The following is a 12,135-nucleotide window of genomic DNA, read 5'->3' as shown; positions in this document are numbered from 1 at the left end:
TAATCTGATTCTGCAATAAAAAATGGGGGTTCCCATTTCAAATTTTAAAGTTGCCTCCACCCCACCCCCAGGGGGGCTGGGGTGGCGGGCCAATTTTAGCACCAGGAGATGTCACCCTCGAAAATAATCAACTTCGGATTCTACACATTTTTTCGTGTGAAGCTTATTTTTCGAGTTATTCTGGTTTGTCAACTTAAAATTTACATCCTGTATGTTTCAAGCTGTTGTGTCAGCATCAAGGAACGTAAATAAAAGTATATAAAAAGTCTTTTGCAGACAAAACTAGTAGTATTACAAACCCTATCAGAGAGAAAGTAAAAGAAGGAAACATTAATGACGTTTTTCAAAGAATTTGTAGATGGTTCTCTGAAAACTGACTTTACCTAAAGTTTGAGAAAACGCGCTATATTCAGTTTTGTACAATAGAGTCATACCAACAACTGATGTAACACATGAACAGGAGTCAATATATAGGGTAGAATGCTCCAATCTTTTCGGTGTACATATCGACGAATACGTTAACTGGAGGAAGCGTATTGCTGAACTTCTCAAGCAATCAAGTTTAGCTACTTCTGCTCTTCGCGTAATTGCTACTCTTGGAAACAAAGGAATCAGCCTACTGACGTAGTTTGCATATTTCCACTCAGTAATGTCTTATGGAATAATTTTCTGGTTTAACTCATCACTTAGAAAATAAGTACTGATTCCACATAAACGAGCGATATGTGGTGTTTACCCCTGGTCGTCACGTACGTATCTCTTCAAGGAGTTTGGCATTTTAACTGCACCATCACAATACGTATAATCTCCCCTGAAATTAGTCACAAATAAATAATCCGTCACAATTTGAGAAGAATACTGATGTACATACCTGCAACACTAGGGAAAGAATGATCCTCATTATCCATTATTAAAGCAGTCAATGGCTCAGAAAAGAATCAAACATCCAGGAGCAAAAAAATTAATTTTTTGTTTAAAAACTAGTAGACAGCAACAAACTATTGTTTTAAAGTGCAGTTGCATGAACCGGTCAAATTAACCAAGGAATATGCAAGTAACCAACTCCATTCCTTCGACTCGTATTTTGGAGATTCTGGAGATCTAACATACGTTTTCTGCTGTTTTCCTATATAGTTCCAGGCGAATCCGAAACGGTTCTATCTTCGAGACAGCCGAGAAAGTCCAATAAACAGGTGTGAGCTAATAATGCGTACATATTGACAACGCTTTATAAGATGAAGTTAAATCAGGTGAAAAGTGCTAACGGTTTGTATTTAATCCTGACAAGCCAATTAAGGTTTTATTCAAAATTTCTCTTCATGAATGCTAGCTAATAAAAGGTCTTGTTTTCTTAGAACTGACGTCACTTCGCTGCCAGAATTAAATTTTGTGTCATCAGCTGTCATTTTTTCCTTGCGCTCGTACCCGCGGGAACTTTGTTTTGTGCAACGGAGAAATCCGTCGCTATTAGCTTAATCGTTACGAGCCAGATTTACAATAACAGCTGGTTCCGCAAGAGGCTAGAATGAAAGTGATATATCAGAGAACAGCGTCATGTGCTAATCAGGAATTCCTTTGTCTGCTGGGTAGAGTTGCACCGGAGCCTCTACAGATAACGTTATCTTTACTCGACCTCAGCTATCGGGGATAATGCAGACGTTCAACAGCTGCACGAGTTCGTCATTGCCGGGACTCACCGTGAGTGCAGTGGCTCTCCGGTCACAGACACGTTTCTGCAATCGGTTTCGGGTGACGAGGTCTCTGTGAGTATCCTCTACTAAACAAATTGTTTGTGAGATTAATTGTCTCATTCAGCAAGTCCTGTGTCCGCCCCCGGTAGCTGAGTGGTCAACGCGTCAGAATGTCAATCCTAATGGCCCGGGTTCGATTCCCGGCTGGGTCAGAGATTTTCTCCGCTCAGGAGCTGGGTGTTGTGTTGTCCTAATCATCATCATTTCATCCCCCATCGACGCGCAAGTCGCCGAAGCGGCGTCAAATCGAAAGACTTGCACCCGGCGAACGGTCTACCCGACGGGAGGCCCTAGTCATGTGACATTTATTTATTTATAGCAAGTCCTGTAACGGACATTTTGTTTTTTTCTGTTTGCTATTACTGTTATTATTATCCTCCTGTAGGAGATACCGTTCCGTCAACGGCCTTGCCGCAGTGTCAACACCGGTTCCCGTCGCATCACCGAAGTTAAGCGCTGTCGGGCTGGGCTAGCACTTGGATGGGTGACCATCCGGTCTTCCGAGCGCTGTTGGCAATCCCGCATCCAGTGACGCCTATGACATGGCGGCCGTCATGGCCTGTTCGGGAGGAGTTTAGTTGCTTTTAGGAAACACCTTTCCACACACTTAAATCTCTATATTATAAAAGGAAATGTTCTGACTGATTCACTTACTCATCATTGCCCAGCCTAATCCGCTAAGAACAGAAACTTGAAATTTGATTAGGTTGTTGATCTTTTACTCTAGAAATACTTTAAAGAAGGGATTTTTCGAAAGTAGTTCCCTAAGGGGGTGAAACAGGAGAGGAGAATTTTTTTCAAATTATGTCACTATCAAGGCAATTTTGAAACTAAAGCAACAAAAATTGGTACCTGGTTACGCGGTCAGAAATAAAAAATGTGGTGTTTCAGCATGTTTGGAAATTCAACCATAAGGGGGTGAAACAGTGTGTGAAAGTTTATTTTAAAGAAATCTTGATTAAAGAACTACTAAATCATTTTTAAAGCTACAGTTATGATAAGTGGTATTTGACTTATCGGTTATAAATTAAAATATCGTGTTTCAGAGTTTTTTTGGAAATTCAAGCGTATGGGAGTGAAATAGAGTATGGAAGTTTCTCTTGAAAATTTCGTAATTAAAGCATTTATGGCTGTAAAATCTATGAGTAATTGTACCTGGACTCTCGGTTAGAAATAAACAAGTGTATGTTAGGGGATTCAAGTTTCTATTAAAATATCACAGAGAGAACTCAAACGGGAAGATTAACAAAACCTCTGACTCTAGTTTCGAGAATCACTTTTTCGGCAAAAGTACATGCGGAAAAGACCATGCTTCTACGGCCTTAATTAGCGTGCAAAGTTTGCAATTTTCTGAACTAAATCAAAGAAAGCTGTTTAGCAGTAACCACGACAAACCGACTTTGTCAGAATTCATAGTGAAAGAGACGCATTTTCAGTACATTAATTTTTGATATTTTAAAAATGTATGTATGTACTCATATTCTTTACTGCCAGGCAACGGTCGCTGTGGTGATAAGAACCACCTAACTATCACAGTTCAGGACATGCAACGTGATAAACACTGAGACGCGTGAAAGAGTGCCGCATTGCGCATGACGTTTATATTTATTACTTCTTTGCTATTGACTGCACTCGCAACACACTTTGTAAACAGTATCCACATTTGCCGCTAAAAGTACATCTACATCTACATTTTTACTCCGCAAGCCACCCAACGGTGTGTTCCGGAGGGCACTTTAAGTGCCACTGTCATTACCTCCCTTTCCTGTTCCAGTCGCGTATGGTTCGCGGGAAGAACGACTGCCGGAAAGCCTCCGTGCGCGCTCGAATCTCTCTAATTTTCCATTCCTGATCTCCTCGGGAGGTATAAGTAGGGGGAAGCAATATATTCGATACCTCATCCAGAAATGCATCCTCTCGAAACCTGGACAGCAAGCTACACCGCGATGCAGAGCGCCTCTCTTGCAGAGTCTGCCACTTGAGTTTGCTAAACATCTCTGTAACGCTCTCACTGTTACCAAATAACCCTGTGACGAAACGCGCCGCTCTTCTTTGGATCTTCTCTATCTCCTCCGTCAACCCGACCTGGTACGGATCCCACACTGATGAGCAATACTCAAGTATAGGTCGAACGAGTGTTTTGTAAGCCACCTCCTTTGTTGATGGACTACACTTTCTAAGGACTCTCCCAACGAATCTCAACCCGGTACCCGCCTTACCAAAAAATTATTTTATATGTTCATTCCACTTCACATCGTTCCGCTCGCATACTCCCAGATATTTTACAGAAGTAACTGCTACCAGTATTTGTTCCGCTATCATATAACTATACAATGAAGGATCCTTCTTTCTATGTATTCGCAATACGTTACATATGTCTATGTTAAGGGTCAGTTGCCACTCCCTGCACCAAGTGCCTATCCGCTGCAGATCTTCCTGCATTTCGCTACAATTTTCTAATGCTGCAACTTCTCTGCATACTACAGCATCATTCGCGAAAAGCCGCATGGAACTCCCGACACTATCTACTAGGTCATTTATATATATTGTGAAAAGCAATGGTCCCATAACACTCCCCTGTGGCACGCCAGAGGTTACTTTAAAGTCTGTAGACGTCTCTCCATTGAGAACAACATGCTGTGTTCTGTTTGCTAAAAACTCTTCAATCCAGCCACACAGCTGATCTGATATTCCGTAGGCTCATTACCTACAAGATTGTATCATTGCATGACACATTGATCAGGACACATGACGTCATAAGCACTGAGATGCTTGAAAAACCAATGCATGTCGTTTAAATGTATTACTTCTTCCCTACTGACTCTATATTTCGCAGACAGTATCCACATATGCCGGTGAAAGTACCTACACAAATATATCATTGTACGAGACGTACTTCAAGAGATATGATGTAAATACTGAGATGCAAGAAAAAAATGCCGCATCAAACATGAAGTTTTAATACATTTATTCTTTACTGCTAAGAGTCGAGTCAGCTTAACGTAATCTCTGACACGTGGCAGCGCTTTTGACAGCGAAGTGCAAACGGTTTTAGACGAAAACAGTAGCCATCTATAGAGCTATGAAGAGGCGTTGTCATAGTGCTGTTTACAAAATCGCGTTGACACGCGAAGCAGTTGCCCCCAGTGTGCAGAAACTGTACTGGATTATCTCACATCAGGTCTACTGCAGCAGTACAGATAATCCAGTCTAACACAAAAAAGAGAAATAGAATACCCAGGCAATGCCGTGTTTTTCAGCTACATTGGTATGTTTATAAAATTATTTTTGCTGTAATTACTACGCAAACTAATCATTACTGATGACAAAATAGATAGTACGTTTAATTGCAATTCCATTTACAGGAACATCCGTTTGAGATGAGAGAATTCTGTACCGGGTGTGAGACTGATGCTAATAAGTGTAGAACCACTTATCCGATTTTTCTCTTTCTTTTTTTTCTAACTCGCTATATTAAATTATATTAAAGTCGTTGGACCACTTTTATTATGCAGATTGGTAACCGTGTAAATGGTCACTAACTGTTTTACAAAGAGCAGGAGCTTTGGTTTGCACAAGATAACGTTTATTGTTCTGTTTGTTGTGTTAATGGAAACTTCATCAAATTAATACCCCTTTCAACATTTTGCCTTTGTGTATTCTTCGAGCTGGACAGGGAGATTTTTAAATATAAACGGCGACTAGATGCCTTGCACTATCGTAAACATTGTAGTGGATGGAGCCACCTTATTTCAGGCACTTTCTTGTGTCATGTACGGCAGTCAGCAGTTAGCTAGGGAAATTAGTGATCAAATCGTAGCTCACGACGTAGAGAACTAGGAAGGATTTTCCGTCGCGTCCTATGATCATAATAGTAAAAACTACGATAGCGCCAGTACCTCCTTTGCTGGAAGTCCCTACCTCACATCTGGTGGTGGCTGGGCAACATTTTGACTTCGTATTCGAAATTTGTCGAAATGGAGAGCTTCATGCGAAAATCGGAATGAAAGGTAAAGCTACGCTTTACTCTTAACATTTCTAGCGGTCGTTTCGATGCGTTTGTTTAACCACAAAATGCAATAATTTCTATTGCAACACCTGTTGTTCAACCTTAGTTCGTCATATTCCACTTCAAAACCTCATCTGCTTGGTTGATTGGTTAGGGGAAGGAGACCAGACAGCGTGGTCATCGGTCTCATCGGATTAGGGAAGGATTGGGAAGGAAGTCGGCCGTGCCCTTTCAGAGGAACCATCCCGGAATTTGCCTGGAGTGATTTAGGGAAATCACGGGAAACCTAAATCAGGATGGCCGGACGCGGGATTGAACCGTCGTCCTCCCGAATGCGAGTCCAGTGTCTAACCACTGCGCCACCCCGCTCGGTACCTCATCTGCTATTATATCTTACTCATCTGTACCTAATTTACAGACATCGCCTTGTAACTGCCCTTCACTCAATGGTTCTAGGATGCTAGATGGATAAATTAGTGTTAAAAGGAGAATTCAGTTGAAGGATACGTCAAAAAATATACAGTAAATAAGCCAGAAGGGCATAGAGCAGCAGCAATCAGCTACCAGAAAAAGTGGCAGTTGTGCTAGAGCAGCGGTCATCAGGTACCATAAAAATAAGCCAGAATTCTACATCTACATCTACATCTATACTCCGCAAGCCACCTGACGGTGTGTGGTGGAGGGTACCTTGAGTACCTCTATCGGTTCTCCCTTCTATTCCAGTCTCGTCTTGTTCGTGGAAAGAAAGATACTGCTTGACTCCTCGGTGAAGGTATGTTCTCGAAACTTCAACAAAAGCCCATACCGAGCTACTGAGCGTCTCTCTTGCAGAGTCTTCCACTGGAGTTTAGCTATCATCTCCGTAACGTTTTCGCGATTACTAAATGATCCTGTAACGAAGCGCGCTGCTCTCCGTTGGATCTTCTCTATCTCTTCTATCGACCATATCTGGTACGGATCCCAAACCGGTGAGCAGTATTGAAGCAGTGGGCGAACAAGTGTTCTGTAACCTACTTCCTTTGTTTTCGGACTGTATTTCCTTAGGATTCTTTCAATGAATCTCAGTCTGGCATCTGCTTTACCGACGATTAATTTTATATTGTCATTCCATTTTAGGTCACTCCCAATGCCTACTCCCAGATAATTTATGGAATTAACTGCTACCAGTTGCTGACCTGCTATATTGTAGCTAAATGATGAAGTATCTTTCCTTCTATGTATTCGCAGCACATTACACTTGTCTACATTGAGATTCAATTGCCATTCCCTGCACCATGGGTCAATTCGCTGCAGATCCTCCTGCACTTCAGTACAATTTTCCATTGTTACAACCTCTCGATATACTACAGCATCATCCGCAAAAAGCCTTAGTGAACTTCCGACGTTATCTACAAGGTTATTTATATATATTGTGAATAGCAACGGTCCTACGACACTCCCCTGCGGCACACGTGAAATTACTCTTACTTCGGAAGACTTCTCTCCATTGAGAATGACATGTTGCGTTCTGTTATCTAGGAACTCTTCAATCCAATCACACAATTGATCTGATAGTCCACATGCTCTTTCTTTGTTCATTAAACGACTGTGGGGAGCTTTATCAAACGCCTTGCGGAAGTGAAGAAACACGGCATCTACCTGGGAAGCCGTGTCTATGGCCCTCTGAGTCTCGTGGACGAATAGCGCAAGCTGGGTTTCACACGATGGTCTTTTCCGAAACCCGTGCTTATAGAAGCAGCAGTAAGGTAACAGGAAATTAAACAAAAAGTGCAAAGGGCATCACGTGCAAGACACGACCTAAACAACCCTGGAAGAAAAGCTAAAGAACATGCACACCCCTGAAAAGACGACGTGACATATAATACAGAAGTAGTTTGTGAGGTCCATATTAGTGTGGCTTTAGGTACTATGAGCTATGAATTCAAGCACTGTGTAGCCCTTTAGTGGAAGGGAGGCGCTGTCGGAATGTGCTGCAGTGCTGGCAAGGTGCCGCCCCCACCCTCTGTGTGGTGTCACCGCCAGACACCACACTTGCTAGGTGGTAGCCTTTAAATCGGCCGCGGTCCGCTAGTATACGACGGACCCGCGTGTCGTCACTGTCAGTGATGGCAGACCGAGCGCCGCCACACGGCAGGTCTAGAGAGACGTACTAGCACTCGCCCCAGTTGTACAGCCGACTTTGCAAGGAACGGTTCACTGACAATTACGCTCTCATTTGCCGAGACGATAGTTAGCATAGCCTTCAGCTACATTTGCTACGACCTAGCAAGGCGCCGTATTCAATTGATATTGAGATTCTATTAATGTATCATCAAGAGCGATGTTCTACAAATGTGGATTAAAGTTAAGTATTCCAGAAGCTACGTACTTTTCTTTATAGCATTCATTACGTATCCTGTTTCAGACCTCACGCCAGCCTCCGTGAGTTTACGCGCGTGCCTTTCGGCTTCCTCTCATTGTGTCTAGGCTGTCTTTACCTTTACCCGAGGCTCTGTACAGTCTGCTTGCATGCAGTGTGTGTCCATTTTACAAATCATATTCGAAAGTACAATGGCTGCTTCCAAATGGAAGACAGTTTCACGCCGATTTTTAAGGCCAAAGGGTAAGTGCATCGTTTGGTAGGAAGTCTGTTACCGGCACTTAAACAGAAAGCACAGTTTCTTCATGTCTATAGATTTACCCCAACCCGACCCTAAGACCAAACTGCCTGTCAAAAAGACGGTTCCGCAGAAAATTTCTATGCTTACTGTATAATGGTTAGGAAAGGAAAAGACAACCACCTCATGTACGGTAGGTCTCTGTTCAACCAATATTTAGTTGTCATGTACGCTAAAATAGAAACTGAAAGGCTATATTATAGGAAAAATAAGGCGCAACTGAGGGTATATAACTAGCTACACTCAAAGACGCCCTTGGGAGATTGGATGCCGTTACTACTCAGCTTGGTGAAATGGTGGTACTGCCATCATCTTTTGGTGGTGGCCAACGTTATATGCAGAAACGTACTTGGGCGCTTTAACGTATATCCACCAATAAGGGCCTCCTAATTTACTTACCATGTCCACGTATAAACCCAACTGTACACATATTACAGATGCACCATTTTCCCGTTAAAAGTCTCACAACTGTCACAACGTTATAGTCTGAGTATTCTATCTTAAGGTTAAGAAAATGCTGGACACCTAGAATAAGGGAAATTCGTTCGGACCAGGCAATGTTTTATGTTTTTTGTGGAGCGGTAAAAGCGGGGCTTACTACATATTTTTGCGGATCGAACGAACTATGAGCCCTAACACGATCGACCAGATAATTTTTGCTGAAATAACTGACCATGAACAAGATACAATTCTTCACGACATCGTTAAGAGTAATATGATCCATGGAGCATGTAGTGGTTTTAAATAGTTTAAAACCAAATTCACCTTGCATGGAAGGAAACAATTACAGTCAAAAGGTACCCCAGACTATATCATAAATACACTCAAACGACTGAAGACGGATATCCTGAGTATCGAAGGAGATCACCATAAGATGGTAACTTTAAAGTAAAAATAAAAAAATGTGCAGCTAGTTAACCGTTGCATGGTATCTTACAGTCCAGTACTTCAACTCACTTTCAACTTTCAATGCTCACATTAACGTCGAGTATTGTAACTCAGTCAAATCTATTAAATACTTTTGTAAACATGCACAACTGTGCATGGATGGCTGCCAGGCAGCAGTGAAGTTCAGAGGATCCCTATCCCCCACCTTTCCAATTAAAACAGGCTTACGACTGGGAGATGCTCTTTCATGTGTCCTCTTCAACCTTGCATTAGAGAAAGTGGTTCGGGAGAGTAATTTACATGTATACAATGGTCTCCGATTCTAACATAGTGAAGTAAAACTTCTGTCTTATGCAGATGATATAGTGTTGTTGAGTGAAACTGAAGAAGAACTGAAAGACATGTACAGATCTCTCAGGCACAGTGTCAGCAAAATGGGGCTTTTGATTAACCAAGAGAAAACCGAATATATGGAAATAGGTCGAGTCATAAACCCAAATCCTTACTTTGAAATTGACCAACATTCTAAATTCAGAAAAGTTCTCCAATTTAAATACCTTGGCTCACGTTTCAACAGTAAAAATATCATAACAATGGATATAAATGAAAGAATAGCCTCCGGATCAAGATGTCTGTACTCACTAAGCAACCCACTCAAAAGTAAAGCTTTGTCTATCACCACAAAGATGAAAATATACAACACTATTATCTGCCCCATAGTTCTGTACTGTTCAGAAAGCTGGACGCTTACAAAGAATTAAAGAGAAAAACTGAATGTTTTCGAAAGAAATGTAATGAGAAAAATCTGGGGATCTGTGTTGGAGGATGGCGTATGGAGAATTCGAAAGAACAACGAAATTTATCAGTTAATGAAGCAACCCACTCTCATCCAGAAATTAAAAAGTAGGAGACTGCAATGGGCTGGAGATGTGGCCAGAATGGAAAACAACAGAATCACCAAGAAAGCATTTGAAGGAACTCTCCAGGCAACAAGACCATTGGGCCGACCTCCTACAAGGTGGAAAGATGACATAGAGAAGGACATCGCAGCATTAGGAATTTCCATAGGGTGGAGAGAGGCTGCGAGAGGTAGAAGGCGGTGGACGCAGGTCGTTGATGCATCGCTTGGTCTACAGGGCCTGTGATCGCTGAGAAGAGAGAGAGAGAGAGTAAATATCTAAATTAGGGTAGTGACCAGGCCGATTTTTTTCTTGGAATACCAGAAAGATGAGGCAAAATTTTATGAAAGTAGCAGGTACAACAGCAGTTCTGAGGCAATTTGAAGAATGTTGGCGTTTCCTGTTCATGAGTGATGCCTACAGTCACCCATCTCTCTGTCCGTCTTGAAAACGGTGAGTGTACTTACCTTAATCCGAAAGCGTTCCTGAAACTATCAACAGCCCACCACAAACCACACTACTGGCCTTTTTTGAAATGTGCAAAACCGGCCATTTTGCAAAAACTTTATTCAGTTCCTACTATGTATGGAATAACAACATATTTACGTCAATATATATGAAGATAGTAACTGTTCTCGAAAGAACAGACACAGTTGATGACCGTGCAGCTTCTCTAGAATAAAAGATAATTAATTGAAACCCTCAGCTGCCGACAAATGTTGTCGATATACCTCGATGGGGACAGCTGAAAATGCGTGCCCCGACCGGGACTCGAACCTGGGATCTCCTGCTTACATGGCACAGTCCATCTGAGCCCCCGAGAACACAGATGAATAGCGCGACTGCAGGGACTTATCGCTTGCACGCTTCCCGTGAGACCCACACTCCCAACTGTCCACAATCCACGTACGTAATGTACCTAATAGATATTTGCCCATCCACTCATTACTCGCGCACACTAAGGTGACGATTCCCGTACGAGTTCGGGCAACCTGTGCGCATTCGCACAGACGAAGGTCAATGGCTGGGTAGCCTTTAACTATATATATGAAGATACTAACTGTTCTCGAAAGAACAGACACCACTGATGACCGTGCAGCTTCTCTGTAATAAATGATAATTAATTGAAACCCTCAGCTGTCGACAGGTGTTGTTGATATACCTCGCACAGGTTGCCCGAACTCTTACGGGAATCGTCACCTTAGTGTGCGCGAGTAATGAGTGAATGGGCAAATATCTATTAGGTACATTACGTATGTAGATTGTGGACAGTTGGGAATGTGTGTCTCACCGGAAGAGTGCAAGGGATAAGTCCCTGCAGTCGCGCTATTCATCTGTGTTCTAGGTGGCGCAGATGGAAAGAGCGTGTACCATGTAGGCTGGAGATGCCGGGTTCGAGTCCCGGTCGGAGCACACATTTTCAGCTGTCCCCATCGAGGTATAACAACAACACCTGTGGGCAGCTGAGGGTTTCAACTAATTATCATTTAATTTACGTGAAGGAAACAAGGGGTGGAAGTGATTGGTTCACCAGTAGAGTAGAAAGACCGTGCTCTGGGAAGAGTTTACATCGTTCACAAAAACAACATTGAATGCCATCATTTACGGTTTCTACTGCGTAAGGTTCGATGTCCAAAACATGTTTTTCTGATCTGAAGAAGGTAAATGGGATCCTCCAGCCCCTGTTCTAATCTTCCTGCAAAGGTTTTGGATTGCTGGTGGATGAGAAGCATGGGGATTCCGCACTGGAGGATGTCGCACTGTGTGGTTCGTCATTTACACTAGGAGAGCTGTTCTCGGGTCCACTGAGTCTCTGAGAAACGTTTGAAAATAATTCATCGGAAGACATCATTCAGCAAATTGAGGAAAATTTTCATTGAGCTTCAGAAAATATTTTTGACGACTTACACGATAAATGTCTAATATAGACT

General features: G+C 42.4%; 1 pseudogene; it reads left to right on the top strand.

Annotated features, from left to right (window-relative positions):
- The first annotated feature begins 2,149 nt into the window (after positions 1–2,149).
- Positions 2,150–2,267, top strand: LOC126100192 (5S ribosomal RNA; annotated as a pseudogene).
- The last annotated feature ends 9,868 nt before the right edge of the window (positions 2,268–12,135 follow it).

Source organism: Schistocerca cancellata, chromosome 1 (assembly GCF_023864275.1).
Source record: "Schistocerca cancellata isolate TAMUIC-IGC-003103 chromosome 1, iqSchCanc2.1, whole genome shotgun sequence".
NCBI lineage: Eukaryota > Metazoa > Arthropoda > Insecta > Orthoptera > Acrididae > Schistocerca > Schistocerca cancellata.
The sequence above is the reverse complement of the archived record's forward strand: the minus strand, read 5'-3'. Positions and strand labels throughout refer to the sequence as shown.